This window comes from Musca autumnalis, unplaced genomic scaffold (genome assembly GCF_047663935.1).
Source record: "Musca autumnalis isolate F117 unplaced genomic scaffold, ASM4766393v1 scaffold_3, whole genome shotgun sequence".
Classification (NCBI taxonomy): Eukaryota; Metazoa; Arthropoda; class Insecta; order Diptera; family Muscidae; genus Musca; species Musca autumnalis.
In genome coordinates, this window is record NW_027411866.1 from 215,144,872 (window position 1) to 215,161,988 (window position 17,117).

Genomic DNA, 17,117 nt, shown 5'->3' on the forward strand with positions numbered 1-17,117 from the left:
ATTGATAACGTTGTGGTTGGACATCGGTAAATTGCAATCGCAACAGATAACCACAGCTGAACTGGCACACGGTCTGTTCCTTTACTTTTAAAAATGGTAACAGTGGCAAGAAATGGTAAAAGTGGTGAACTGCTATCATATAAATTGTATGCTTTTGAAAGTAAGGGAACACTTTGCGGTTAAAAAGTGGTAAAAACTGGTAACCTCAGGCACGTAAAGGAACACGACTGCAATTGCTTAAAAGCATTCTTCGATAATGTTGAAGTCACGTTTGTTCTCGATTAATGTATTGTCTTCTGTTTTTATTTACATACATATATTTTGAGTTTATTATTTTATTTTCAATCATTTTTTTTTTGTCATTTGTCAAAACAGTTTTGACAGTTCCTTTACTGCAGACAACATTCAATTCATATGGGAGCAGTTTACAACTTTTACCACTTTTGCCGGTTTTACCATTTTCAAAAGTAAAGGAACAGACCAGGTCTCATGATACAATGATACAAGGTAACCTCACGCTCACAACTCACAGAGTTGTTTTCACTTTGCCGTCCCTTCATTGACAAAATGTTTTTGACAAACTTTTGGCCTGTTCCCGTACTTTATAAAGTGGTAAAAGTCGTAAAAGTTTTAAAAGTCGTAAACGATTTTCATATAAATTTTGTGTACGGGAACGCAAAATGTGTAAAAGTGGTAAAAATTGTAAAAACTTTTTAGTTCTGGAACAGAGCTTTTGTATGTATATGTTAAAATATGTCAGGTTTAAATTCTAAATTTCAAACCAATTTAATTAAAATTTTTTAATTTATATTTTTCAGGCAGATGGAGGTCAATTTAGCCCTGTACGTCTATTTGGTTGGAGAATATAGGCCTGCGTACATAAGCTGCCTTGCCTGCTTACCTTACTTACTTCTGATAAAAGAATAAAAAAGAAAAGGGCAACCCAGTTCGAAATTTTCTCGGCCTTCTTTATTTTTTTATTTTTATTATGTCAAAAATCAAGCAGGAAAGCAAGGCAATCAGGCAGAGCAGCTTATGTACGCAGGCCTTAACTGTCGAACGGATAAGCCGATGCGGTCCAAATGTTGATCCTCGAAATATTTTTCCAAGCATTGAACACTTTCGCATTAGCTCCGCGACATAAAGCATGAATATGGATGCAGATGTATGTATAATTTTACAGGTGTTGAAGCACCTAATCTTCAGCTACACATAAAAGATAAATGTGTATACCATCAGCCTATAAGCTTAGATCAAAATTGTGCCTCATCGAAATAATGGTTCAGACGATTTTGGAGTTAATTTATCCATGGCCGTCTGTCTAGGTGATGCGTACGATAACTCTCGAACGGATAGCATTTCTTTCGGACCTAGATCGTGTATGGAATATATCGTTTCAATCCTTCGAGTACCTCGACACAAAATTTTTAGTTAAATGCAGTTTATTTGATATTGCACATCGTAATATTTCTTTCAAACATTTGCATGCTCTTGCTTCCGGGAAAAAAAAACACTTCCCACTTTCTTTTCGAAAGATATCGCGCCCTGTACTTTCAGTTGGTAAGCGTATAAATTAGTGCTATATCCTTCCGTACATAAACTGTACTTCAACAAAAAATTTGAACTTATGTGGTGGAGGTAAAATAAGGAGAAGCCCGATATGGACCATTTTAGAAGTAAGAGTGAATTTGTACAATATATTATCCATAGTTCGGATCAAATTGTTTGCTTTTTTCGTTTAAGAGATATATCGTGTACCATTTTAGTGACATTTTTTAACTTTTTTTAAAACCATTATTTCTAAGGGCACATTTTGCCCGTAAAGACTGAGGGTATATGGCTATGGCTAACTTCCAAAACATCAGTTGTTTTGTAAATCTCTTAGGCATCCTTTTCCATAATGTCTTTGTTGTGCATTTGAGACGCAGAGAAGATTTTGCAACGGTGTGCACTTTAAAATTCTTCTAAAATGCACGATCAGTAACTGAAACAACGCAGTTTTAAGACTACACATCTCAAATAAATAGCACAACCTTGAAGTCGACGGTAGAGCATTCCCAGCGAAGTCAACCCCAATCACAACGCTCCACATTACAAGGAGAAACCTCTAATATGCTGTTTATATTAGAGCTTTTTGCAGGGTTAACCTTCTTTATGAGGATTTGTTTGAAATATAAGCAATGGAATTGACCATGGTACAATAATTCTTAGGTAGGCCACAGCAAACAGCTGATTACAATTTTTTTTTGTTATGGCTTAATCTGTCAAATTCGTGTTGACATGCAGAGTTGATATTTATTATTGATCAAAAAATTCAACTCTGTTTTGTTTTCGTTTCAACATTTCGTTCTTCTTCTTCTTTGTTTACTCATCCGTTATCATTCATCAAAACAATTTTGACGTTTTAAGCCATAGCGACAGGGTTGTATTTTTTTGGCGATTCTCATACCTGGCCTACCTATGAATTATTGTACCATGTTGTCGCCATTTAAAACCCGAACCTAGCAAAGTCCCAATTTACATTAGGCGAGTTTACTTGCGGCAATTGTCAGTTTGTAGGTGAGAGAGGGTGCTGAGAGGCAAAGGGTTACCATATGCCTCACCTCTCTCTCCTACAAAATGACAATTGCCGCAAGTAAACTCGCCCAATGTAAATTGGGACAAATGAAAAAACGTTCCAATTAACTTGACGTTTACACAAGACAATAGTCTTCAAATACAACTCTGATATAGTAACACACATGTGGCCTGTTCCCGTACTTTTTAAAGTGGTAAAAGTTGTAAAAGTCGTAAACGATTTTCATATAAATTTTGTGGGCTTAACTCTAGTTTAGTAAAAACTCTTCGATTTTTTTGAAATTTTTTCCAGAGGTAGATATTGTTGCGCTGATCACGGAAATGTATAATTTTCTTGGGGGACGGACCCGGTTACCCGGTTATTGGACCCGAAAGTCCGGGTACAAAACCCGGGTTGGACCCGGCTCTACTGAACCGATTGCTACAAAATGAGTATCATTGGAAAGCTTATGATGTATTTTTAAATTATAATTTTTTTCTATAAATAGCCACTTGGAGAAACCGGGTTTTCGAGATTCTAAGAGCCATATCTCTGGATCCAGAGAAGGTATTACAACATATAGCACTATTTTGGAAAGGTTAAAGTGCGAGCTATAATCTGACATACATTAAGCGGGTTCACATAATGGGCACATATTCGACTTTTTGAAGGTTTTATGGAAAAATCCGGGTCCAAAAATCAGTTTTTGGGTCATATCACCTGACCATCTGGAAATATGACCACTTGTTGGATAGGTATTTCCATTCCGGGTTTTGTACCCGGACTTTCGGGTCCAATAAACGGGTAACCGGGTCCGTCCCCCAAGAAAATTATTCTTTTTTTGTGATCAGCGCAACAATATCTACCTCTGGAAAAAATTTCAACAAATCGGAGAGTTTTTACTAAACTAGAGTTGTTCCATTTTGTGTACGGGAACGCAAAATGTGTAAAAGTGGAAAAAATTGTAAAAACTTTTTAGTTCTGTTCCCGAACTGCAAGAATCTACACATTTTTACAATTTTCTTCGATAACATAAAGGAAAAATTGTTATCGGAGTAAAAATGCGTAGATTCTTGACGTACACCAAATGTACACTTTCTCTAACTAGGCGTTTACACCAGACAATTTGTCTTCAAATACAACTCTGATTTACTAACACATACATACATTAGTCGGCTATCTCCCAGCTGTCTATCAGTTTTTCACAGACAGCAGGATTAACAAATTTTTGACATTTTTGTGAAAAAGAAGTGAGATGATAATTTAAATGTGTTGAAAACAAAAGAATATGTTCAAAAACAAAACATGTGAACGGAAAGGAAATCTATGGTTTTCATTCATAATTTTACTACTGTTTTTGCAGTTGTCTGGACGCCTACGTCACAGAGGCAAATTTTGGGTTTTTGACAATCAATACATGAAGTCAACTGTCTTGTCTTTTGTAAACGCAGGGTAACAGGTAGTTTACAATCTCTATCAATAGCTTTGTTCCTTTACTGTTTTAATGGTAAGGATGGTAAAAGAGAAAAGTGTCAAAATTGCTCACCCATGAACATTTTTACCAGAAAAGTAAAGGAACGGAAAAATGGTAGATCTGGCAGCAATGTCAAAAAGAAACATAAAAAATCAATTTTCGTATTTTATTTCACAGTTTTTAATTAAGTTTCGTCAGCGTTCGACTTTTTCTTCTGTTTTGCGTCTATTTTCTTTTTCATTGTGAAATAATCGTCAAACAAAAGTCGAAAAATCAGCTCTGCCATTTTTACCTGCAGAAATTTTGTTGGTAGCCTGTGAAATTTTGTTCGCTCTCTCCACTCTCACTCTCTTAAAATTGCTTCCAGTTTTGCCACTTTTCGGGGTTAAGGAACGCTTTTCAGGTTAAAAATTGTAACAAATGATAAACATGGTAACCTCAGGTAAGTAAAGGAACACAGCTAATGTCATATGTGCTGAAATTTTCTATCGTTATGTCGAAGGTCACACTAGAGTGGTTTCAATGCAACTTTTAGGTATTTATAGATCGAGTTCCCCACTACAGAAACTTTATCTCTTATGTTACTCTTAAAATTGCTTCCAGTTTTGCCACTTTTCGGGGTTAAGGAAGGCTTTGCAGGTTAAAAATTGTAACAAATGTTAAAAATGGTAACCTCAGGTAAGTAAAGGAACACAGCTAATGTCATATGTGCTGAAATTTTCTATCGTTATGTCGAAGGTCACACTAGAGTGGTTTCAATGAAAGTTTTAGGTATTTATAGATCGAGTTCCCCACTACAGCAACTTTATCTCTTATGTTACACGCTTAAACTTTCATACGAAACTTTTCCATTATTTTGGCGTTCTTAGGTCGAGTTCCCCATTACAGTAATTTAATAAAATTACTTTTGTATGGAACTCGATCTATGAACGCCAAAATAATGGGAAAGTTTCGTATGAAAGTTTTAGCGTGTAACATAAGAGTATGATATCACTCTACTGTGAAACTCGACATAGTCCCGGTCCACACTAGCGTGAATTTCATTAAAAAATTTCATGAAATTAGGTGTTCTTAAATCGAACTCCCCACTATAGCAAATTTATGATTTTACTCTACTATGGAAGTCGATCTAGAGACGCATAATTTCATATCAAAATTTCAGTGAAATTACTGTAGTGTGGCCCGGGACATAGGAACCCTTGTTTTCATGAAATTGTTTCAATTAAACACTCTAGTGTGACCTTCGACTATACACTCGCTAATGTGTGCAATATTGGGGATTTTCCTTACGCCATTTAGTTTTTGCGTCCACGCCGACAAAAATGCAGTGAAATTGCGTCTCCACATTTTCTGGGTAGATATGGAATGCTTTTATTTCCTGTCATATGACATGAGCGACCTATAATATATGACAACAAACAAAATGATAAAAAGGATATAGGGTTCTGTTAAGAATGCTTATGACCAAAACATAGAGCCTGTTTCTGTTGTCGATAAGGAAATTAATGTTCGATATACGACTCGTGTGTGTGTTTTAAAGTTTGTTTTGAAGAAAAAGCAAAGGTAATAATATTCCGAAAACTGAAGTTTGGGTGTGTTTCATTCGCACACATTTTCGTTTCGACTTAAAGACACATACTGATAATGAATTAATCCGAAAACACAATCACGTTTGAGTAAATTATTATAGTAAAGCCGAAAATACATACATCCAACATACATACCTGTAAAGTTGGGTTTAATTTCTGATAAAAGAATTAAACAGCAAATCACAACTTAAGATGCAGTTCTTTGGATTGAATTTATATGCATTCTTCGGATTGCATTTTTAATCAGTCTAAAGATGCAATTAAAATGCAAGCCATTGCGAAATATCCCAAAATAAGTAAAATGCATTTATTATTTGTGTAAAACAAGAACACAAAGAACTTTATTATATAAACACAAATTAAAAAAAAGTTTCCATTAACTTCTATCACATTTGAACTTAATTCATCCGTTCTCGATTTAATCTAAATGCATCTGATTTTCTTTCATCATCCTAAAGTTTTTTATGTTGCCTTCCCATCACTAGTTCAGCTTTCGACATGGACTCCAACTCCACTCCATTAAAAATTTCCGACTCGTAAATTACCGCAAAAATTTCCGCAACTTAAATTGTTATTTCTTTATTTTATGCAAAATTCTTCGAAATGTATACACTCTTGTTTATCTTTTAAAGAAGTGTGTAGGGATCAACCGTTTTTTTTTTTCTTTAGGGATCTCTACAGCAACTGCTTATAAAATGTAACTCTTTTGGAATACATCGAAAGATGTTGTGAAATCATAACTCCAATTGCACAACTTCCATTTTTTTTGCTGGGCTCTCTCTTATTTTTAGAAATAATGATTTCGCCAGCGGTGTGTAGGGATCAACCAACTGTTTTTGTTTTTTTAGGGACCTCTAAAGCAACTGCTTATAAATTGTATCCAACGGAGTGAATTTTTCATAACTCCGTGTGGACTGCATCGAAGGATGTTGTGAAATCGTAACTCCACATGCACAACTTCCAAATTTTTTTGCTGTGGCGTTAATAACAACAACAACAACCACATAAAAAAGTGTAAGTGATGCCAAGTTTATTCTTGAAGTTTTCATGTGGTTGTTGTAACGCGACGCTCAACGCGCGGTATGTGCAGAGGTGTTTAAGGCCTGCGTACATAAGCTGCCTTGTCTGCTTACCTTGCTTACTTCTGATAAAAAAATAAAAAAGAAAAGGGCAACCCAGTTTGAAATTTCCTCGGCCTTCTTTATTCTTTTATTTTTATTATGTCAAAAATGAAGCAGGAAAGCAAGGCAATCAGGCAGAGCAACTTATTGTTTAATACTGAAAATAGGTCTGTCTGGTTACCCTAAAATTTTGTAACAATTGTTTCTGGAAGTCGTGTGTTAACACAAAAAACCAGCAAAAGAGAGTGATTCGAGAGAGACATTTTGACAGTCCTTGCACTGAGATTCTGCAAATTCTTGCTGGACAAATTTCTTCTAGCAAGCACAAGCAATGCTTCTTCTTCCTGAATCAGTCAATCATCTGTTTTTAGTTTTTTGTTGATTTATGTTTGTGAACATTAAAAACAATTTTATTGTGGAAATAACATAGTTTAATTGTATTGTTTTATGGAGAACAAATTTGTATCATTTTCTTTTTTATTTTCAATAAAATACAACGTGTTTGCTTCCTTACATGGTACAATAATTCATAGGTAGGCCAGGTATGAGAATCGTCAAAAAAATACAACTCTGTCGCTATGGCGTAAAACGTCAAAATTGTTTTGATGAATGATAACGGATGAGTATACAAAGAAGAAGAAGAACGAAATGTTGAAATGAAAACAAAACAGAGTTGAATTTTTTGATCAATAATAAATATCAACTCTGCATGTCAACACGGTTTTGACAGATTAAGCCATAACAAAAAAAAATTGTAATCAGCTGTTAGCTGTGGCCTACCTAAGAATTATTGTACCATGCTTCCTTAATTGGTGGACAAATTGTTCTTTTTGGCAAGCCAGCTGATTGCTTGCCGGTTTTTGCTGGGAAGGTGTCTGTTTACTTTATACAATTTTCTACCAAAAGAGCATAAAAACCCTTTAAGGCCTGCGTACATAAGCTGCCTTGCCTGCTTACCTTGCTTACTTCTGATAAAAGAATAAAAAAGAAAAGGGCAACCCAGTTCGAAATTTGCTCGGCCTTCTTTATTCTTTTATTTTTATTATGTCAAAAATGAAGCTGGAAAGCAAGGCAATCAGGCAGAGCAGCTTATGTACGCAGGCCTTTATACCCCGGTTACACTATTGAAGGTTAACCCACTGGGTTTATTAGATCCAGTGGGTTAATCTTTGCTGGTTACACTTAGCTTTTCGTGGATATAAACTGTCAGCTGATGTTTGTTTACGTATACATACAAAATAACTAATAAAGTCGTGTTTTACACTTTTACTATTTATCGTATGAGATATCGTCCCCTCTTTGCTCATATTGGTATATTTTACACACAGGGATACATTTTTGTATCATGGTATCAAGTGTACTTTTTGTTAAAAAGCTGTCTAATGTAAAAAAAATAAAAATTTTATGATTTTCAAATAACTTTAGATTTATTAACTCCATAAAATCTCATGCGACCAATCGTAAACGTGTAAAACACAACAAACTCTGTTGCAAAAAACAGTTGCAACTTTTGGTACTTTTTGAGTAGAGTTGGATTTTTTTGCACAAATACCGAATACAACACTGTATTTTTGGTGGATTTGTGCCGGATTTAAAATAAATCCAGTCGTGAGAGGATTTAATTTTTGTATGGCAAATCTGGTCAGATTTGACCAGATTAAGCAATAAATCCTCATGAAGTGGGTTAACCTGGCAAAAAGCTGTAGTGTAACCTTTCTATTACTCTCTAAAAAAGTTCTTGCTGGACAATTTTTGCTGGGAAATTAACCAGACAGACTTAATGATAGCAAATTATGCTATTAATGCTAACTAAAGAGCAAATAAAGAATTACTTAATCGCAGTTTGCCCATTTAAAATAAATAAACGAATTATTTTATCGTTTAGACATCGTAAATATTAGTCTTGGTTGATTAAAATCAACTTTGTACATCAAAACAAATGTAGTTTTTCCGCCCTGTTTACACATTTTTACATTTTAAATTATTTTCAGTGTAGCATCTACCTTGTTTCTTGAGTCAGCTTGCAACGTCCTTGGTCGCACTAGACTGTTTCATTGAAACAATTTCATGAAAACAAGGGTTCCTAGGTCGAGATCCACAGTAGAGTAATATCATGAAGTTGTTGTAGTGGGGAACTCGATCTATAAATACCTAAAAGTTTAAAAAAAAACAGAGTTGTATACGAGAATTTATGCCAGATTTAAAACAAATGCACTCAATAGGAGGATTTATTTTTGTATGGAAAATCTGGTAGATTTTGGCTGGATTTAACAAATAACACCTGATAATGTGCTAAATCCGGCTAATGATGTCATATCTACATGGCCTATTAGTTGTGTTTTAACCCAGCAAAAAGTTTGCATCCACGGAAGCAGTTAAATCACTGGTGCAAGTGTCACGAAGTGCTTCTTTTTCTATGAATTCCTCAGTGAATTTTACAAGGGAGCGCGCAGAAAGGAAGCACTCCATTTTGCTTCCGCAGCACGCAGTTAGGAAGCACTCCATTTTGCTTCCGCAGCACGCAGCTAGGAAGCACTCCATTTTTACAATTTTTACCACTTTTACGAGTTTTGCGTTCCCGTACACAAAATTTGTATGCAAATCGTTTACGACTTTTACCACTTTGTAAAGTACGGGAACAGGCCATTAATAAGACATTTTAATTTTATTCTTATAGGCCGTTTATATATAACAAGGTTAACCCAGTGGGTCTGGGTTTCAAATGTCATTTCCATTGTATATACTTCAAACAAATCCTCATAAAGAAGGTTAACCCTGCAAAAAACTATAATATAAACGCCGTATTACTTTAATTTCATTTGTTGAATGAAAATTGAATTTTTTATCGTTTATACATAAAAGTGCTTGTTGGATGTAATCCAAATGTGAGGAAAAGGATTGCCTTTTTCATTAGTCCACTGGAAGCGCATCCATGCATGTAATGAAATCCTCACTCCAACTTGCACCACTTCCATTTTTTTTTTGCTGGGAAGCATTGAACTGAATAGTTGGTTAAAGAAGAGCTGCGTGCTAACTAGAGACAAGCTGTGTGCTTAGTATATAGGCTTCAAGGGTTGGGTGAATAAAACAGCAAAGGCAACTTAAATCGAATTTTTCATTATTCTTTTATCAAAAATGACGTCCAACTCAAACCTTGAATTTATTTTTGGCTTTATTATGTTTGGTTTACATTCGGCGTCTTTTCGTGATTTCGCACGGAATCAAGCAAAAATGATCATGATTTCGCATACAAAAATGAAATCATCTCATTTCGTGATTTCAGCGAAATCAACATCGAAATCGCAGTACACATGATATACAACCCTGTTATTGCCTGAAAAAGTACCAAAAGTTGCAACACTTTTCACGTATCACAATAAACAAGGTAGATGGTCAATTGATGCAACAAAAATTTTTAGTATCAAAATTTTTAAACAATGTGAAAAATTAAATTACTTTGTCACAATGTTATTTTTCAGTGTGTTATTGTACGTTTTTTAATGGTAATGTTAGAAAAAAGAGTGAATTGTCAAAAATTGATTCCCCATACAAATTGCTTAAAAAATAATGGAACGAAAAAATTACGGAAATTGCAAAAACTGCAGCAAATCAACGTATCAGCTATCGTATTTAGATGATAATGAACATGTTGCTAGTTTCTAATATGCCAAAATTGTACGGCAAGAAACAGGAGAATAGGGTGTTATTCGGCGCTGTTTTTGTTTAAAGAGAAGTGAAAGTCTTGCTAAACTTCGGAGTACGGGAACGCATTTTTAGCACTAAACGGGGAAACTGCTGCAAGTTCTGAACACAACTTTTATCTATCAAAATTTATTATTATGATGTCTCAACGATAAAATAATTTTTTATTTTTTCATTTGTTATTACTATACACAATTAATACGATATATAGATAATTTTAGGATAATTTTCGAAATAAAGTTGTAAAGTTCTATATCTATATATATAAAAATGGTGTCAAAAATTTATAGTAATTCATAAAATGAGAACGGCTAGGCCGATTTCTGTAAAATTTTTTGTCAGTTATTCGCATTTTCGAGGAGAAGGTCTTTGCGGAAGAAAATTTTGGAAAATCCCTCTGGAAAAATTGGAAAAATCGAAAATTGAGTTTTTGTATGAAATTTTATTCCTTAATAGCGAGACGAAGTTCGCCGGGTCCGCTAGTTGTAGTATATTTTTGATGACTAATTCAATTTACAAGAACTTGTTTTAAAAATTCATGTTCGATCAGCTGCGCATATGCATCTAACTTGATCATTGTGATATGTTTGAAATCAACAACAAAAAAAAAATAATTGTAAACACCGGGATGTATTTCAGGATTTCGTGAAATCCAGTGGATTTTAAAGCGCAAGTGTAAACTTGGCATTATAGACAATTAATCGATAGAACAAATCATCGATTAATCGAAGTCGACTTGCGTATTAGAGCTGGCAAAAAATCGATGGCACTATCGATAATATCGATTGTTATTTAAAAATTGAATATCGATAGATAGTTTTACCTATCGATATTATCGGTATAACAACCCCTAACCTGAAATTCATTGAAATAAATAGAAATTTCGCTACTTTTCGGTTATGTGTGTGTGAGAAAGTAAGTCGTAGTCACACGTACACATTTTTCGGTAAAATAAAACGTATTTTTTACATTTTTTATAAAATAAAAGCTGTTGTTTATTCTTCATTACATTTCTGTGAACTACTTTTGCATAACTTCAAGAAAATCATTGACATTTCCGCCATTTTCATTTCCAAATTAATGGTGATGACAGCTTAACGATAATATCGATACCAATCGATATTTTAAAACATTATATCGAAAATATCTAATGTTGGGAATATCGATGGTTTGCCAGCTCTATTGCGTATCCCTATTTGTTTCTGTCTCGATCTATAGATCCATTAGCCTACTCATTTTCCGATCTGTAGATCCCATCTGCCTACCGATAGGAAGAAAGAAAAAATAAATAATTTATAAATTCAATAAAATTTAAACAGAGGAATAAAAGTAAATGTATAACGCTGTTTCGTAATACTTGGTATATCTCCAGAACTATGAAAAAATACATCATATGCTGTTGAGAGATTTATAATTTGAGCATAATGAACTGTAACCCGTCAACAGATTCCATTGATTACTTTTCCAATATTCATAGGAATTATAGCGTGCCACTAAACTATTTACCGAATGACAGGTACCAAATTCTGTTTGAGTTTCATAGATAAAGATTTTCACGGCCGCACCACTGCTTATCTCCGGTTCGAAATGCCACAAACATTCCTCACTTCCCAGCGAACCAATCGTACCGATATCGTAACGAAATCGGAACAAATTTCGGACGTTACGTCCGATATCTGATCCGAAATCGTAACGATATCTTAACGAAAGTTGTATGAAGTGGTTGACATAATTTCGGAACGAAATGTCGAAGCGAAATCGGATCGATTTCGGTCAGAATTCGCAACGAAATCGGAAGAAAATCCTTGGGAAGTTCGGAATTCGAATTTCTTCCTCCGAATTTTCGTACAGATTTCTGAACGATTTCGGAATAATGTCGTATGAAAATCTGAGGCACCTTCCGAACTTTCGTAAAGGTTTCTGAACAATTTTGGAATAATTTCGTATGATTATCGAAGGAAAAAATTTTTCTCTGATGCCTCTTTTTTATTGATAATTTTTTTTATTGGAAGATTATAATTTCAAAGATATCTAATGATTTTCACTGTTGTTATCATTTTGTAGTTATAGTAGAACAATGTAAACTTTGTGTACGAATATGTTGAATCTATCAGCACTAGCTTGAATTATTATATGTTGCATTTATATTTAAAATATTTAAAAAATGTATATGCGAATTTTATAACCAACCATTTTGTTTTTCGACAACAAACTAAAATGTTACTTGTTAGATATATACAAAAGGTGGTTGTTGTGCGAAGGGAAAATTGTTTCCGACATATCGATCCGAATTCGTAACGAAATCGGAAGAAAAACATTAGCAAATTCGAAGGGAAATTTACTTCCGACATTTTCTCCGAAATCGGAACGAAATCTGAAAAAATTCCCCTACGAAAAATCGTATAGAAATCGATACGAAATCAGAACGATTTTGCTTCCGAAATTGTTTCGATATGTCTGACATCCGACATTTGGTTTGCTGGGTTCGTATGCCATAGGAATTGTTTAACGGCAGCTGGTCAATATTTTCCCAGCGAAAAGTTTGCCTCCAAAGAGGCAGTTAAATGATATGTACAAGTGATTTGGAAGTGCATCAAATTATGCATTTTCACTCATGATTTTTAAAAGGGAGTGACCCCGGAAAGAGGCACTCCATTGCACCGCATTTTAACTGACCCTTTGGCATTGCATTTTAACTGACCCTTTGAGGTAGAATAGGAGGCAGTCTAGAGCACGTGTTTGAATAACAAAATAAAATGCATTTAATATTTGTGTGAAACAAAAATATTAATAACTTTATTAAATTAATATGCTGTTTAGAGCTTTTGGCAGGGTTAACCTTCTTTATGAGGATTTGTTTGAAATATAAGCAATGGAATTGACATTTGAAACCCAGTCGGTTTGTTAAATCCGGTTATATATAAACGGGGTATAACACAAATTATGAAAATTCTCTATTGAATTCAATCGCAAACATGTGTGTTTCCTCCGCTCTTCATTAAATCCAAGCTTAAGTGCTTTTGCTTCATCTGCTAAATGGGTTTGAACAATGTGAAAAATTAAATTCTTTATGAGGATTTGTTTGAAATATAAGCAATGGAATTGACATTTGAAACCCAATCGGTTTGTTAAATCCGGTTATATATAAACGGGGTATAACACAAATTATGAAAATTCTCTATTGAATTCAATCGCAAACATGTGTGTTTCCTCCGCTCTTCATTTAATCCAAGCTTAAGTGCTTTTGCTTCATCTGCTAAATGGGTTTGATATTATCTTCCCATCACCAGTTAAGATTTCGACATGTACTCCAACAGCACTCCATTGGGAAATTTTCTTCTCGTGAGTTACCGGAAAAATGTTCACAAATTAAATATTATTTAGTTTGTATCATGGCACAATTAACCAGGTAGTGGCATCGTAAAATTTCGAATATGTTATGTCAAAACTTTCTTTATGTTGTTGGGGAAATTACAACAAAAATAATTTTTTTATAAAGGGGTTTGACTTTTCATATTCGATCAGCTGGGGCTGGATTCTTGTTCTATGAAAATTTTAAATGAAAAATATTTTCTTCATAAAATGTTTCATTTGACATTTATTTCCTTTATAAAAATGTTCATTTCAAAGTTTCATAGAACAAGAATTGAGCCCCTGGTGTGATACCACTACCTGGTAGTTCTGCCATGGTTTGTATTAACAAATGTTTGGAAATGTTAACACGATTATGTCTATTTGGAAATGTATTCCGCTGCCTGTAGAGATGTACAAACTGATTTATGTACATGTAGGGATCTCTAACAACTGCTAATAAAATGTAGTGAACGGAGTGCCTTTTTCACGACTCCGTTTGCACTGCATCCGGATGCTGTTAAATTGTGAGGAATTGGAGTGCCTTTTTCACGACTCCGTTGAACTGCCTCCGGATGTTGTGAAAATGTATGGATGGATTCTTTGGATTGCATCCAAATCCGGTTAAAATGTGAGGAATGGAGTGCCTTTTTCACGACTCCGATTGAACTGCATAAAAACATGCCGTGAAAGAACTAGTCTACATTGCACTACTTCCAATTTATTTTGCTGGGTTCATATGAGAGGTGAGCTAATTTATCAATAAATATCTTAAAGCCTTCTTTGTCCTCCTCGGTGGTAAAGGTATCGGGATGGGAACTAAACACGTGCAATGGTATAACTGTTTATATCAACAAAACAGATATATCATATACATAACAGATATAATATGATATAAATGTGGGAATGAGTGTAACAGTTATGATATTGTTTGGGTTGTGTATACTCACAATAACGTAACTGTTAGAAACAGTTCTGTGTTGTATATGAACGAGTGAGAACTTTATTTGTTTTTTCGTTCTCAAGTATCTGTTGTACAACAGATATTTTTCAAATACTACAGATACCAACAGATACTATAGGTGTAACAGGCTTGTGTGAATAACTTCTAACATTTTTGAACATTTTTATTATTTAGGGGATAAATAAATATTAAAGACATGAACTGTTATAACTGAACGCATAAATTCGAATGTTTTTCTGGGTTCAGTGAGTGGAATGTACGAGGGCTACAAGAAAAGTTTCCGACCTAATAATGAAAACGCGAATATTTATCAAAAATAGTTTTATTATATTCCAAATATTTATTGCAAATAGTTTTGATATATTGAAGCGTTTTTTGTGGTGATTTCAAAACTAGGTTTAAATTTAAAATACCTTCAAACCAATTTATTTCCCGAAGGCAAGTGTTAGCTTGTTACATTTTTAAATTGTTGTGGTACTGATTAAAAAGAGAGGGAGATAGAGAGAGTAACATATTTGCTTTCCTATAGTTAGTTTAAACAAATACTTACATATTATATGTTCCTACAACATCCCGGAAGGGAGAAGGCATACTTCTTCCATATCAATGAGTGCACAGCGATTCATATTGGCACAATGATATGGGACCTACTTTTATCGCCGAGTCCGAACGGAGTATCTTACGACACAACTTGTAAATAAGTTTTCATGGAAGGGAAAAGGGATACTTCTTCCATATCAAGTCCGAGCCCGAACGGAATATCTTACTACACAACTTGTAAATAAGTTTTCATAGCTAAAATACTCAGGCCACCACCGCCGAAAATGTTGTTGTTCTGGTCGGGGATTGACCTTAAGAGAATAATACCTTCAAAAGCCCTTAAAACGACGCGTCACTTTGTAAGGTAGGGGTTGTTCCAAGCTGAATAGACCTAAAGTACATTTACCGAAGTATTATCCACCTACTTACTTCGGACATTAAAGTCATTTCCACAGAAGTACGGTCATGGGGCTATATCGGTATAGAAGCAGGCTGATAAAGAACATATACACTTTATATGATCTTAAATTATTATTTCGAGGAGTTACAATCAGAATGACAAACATAATATACCCTCCATAACAAATTAAACGATTTTGTTATTCCTAATGGGTTTCATAATGCAGAATTTGTTATTGGTCCATGGAATGATTCTGAAGAAATTCGAAATTCACATTTTTGATTTGGTTTGTAGTACTCGGTCCAGTAGCACCATGTCTAACCAGATTTTCTATCCTGACTTTCGGGTCAAATAAGTTATAGGTGCTTTATATGTGCACATCATTATTATGTGACTTTTAGGAACACGATATCTTATAGAGAATTTTACGGTCGTTGTCTTTTGCTTTAGTCACTTTTTGGTAAGGCTCACAGTTTTTGAGATATATAAAAAAACCAAAAAATATGACCTATGACCATGAGTAAGTTTCTTTGCACGCATGGAATCAACAGAGATTTTTAAGACCTCATTTGTAATGACAAATCCTACATTTCCACCAAAATTCAGCTCTGTGGAAATTTTTCTATTTCAATTCCTATTTTGTTTGGGCTACATACAATAAATACTTATTGTATCACACCAATATCCATTTATATCAGTTTGTACAAACCAGATATAAACAAATACACTCCACGTCAGTAGAATAGAACACCTACATTTTTGTTAATGTTCGCTTATTTATCCCAAAACGAATGAATCTTCGTTTTTAATTTTGTGGGGATTTAAAGTCTATTCAAATTCAACTTTGTAAAAAAAAAACAACTTGCATTTGAAAGAGGAAATAAGTTAGAGGATAGCGAAGCCGCCCCACAGTCGATGTGTCTGAGGAGCCTTCCTAAACCAAAGGCGAAACATGCATGTCACACAGTGGTGATTGTGTGGGTTCGTATCGTCGGCTTTCCTTTTTCAAAAAGCATCTTGGTCAGTAAGCTCGTCTCTAACGAGAAATTAATTAAAAAAATTAATAAAAAATGACCTTCGCCTAATAGGCAAAATTTTCAAATAAAAATAAAAATCAGCTTGAGCCAGGCTGGGGTTCGAACCCACGTCCTTGAAAAACACATGGAAAAAAGTGTTGTCACGGCGTGTTAGTGTTCAGAACCAAACTCATAACTTTCAAAGGCTACGCTAAGCGTTTGTCATGAAAGCCATCCGTCGAGCTTGTCTGTTTCATATTCTATCTTATTGTGAAGAAATATGACATAACTGCGCGACTCCTATTGATATTCCGAGATGTTTCAAATATCTGTCAAATTAAACCCTTTAACGCTGTTATTTCGGTGTCCGCGGAATAGTTTATAGGTTTTCTTTGGCTGAAAA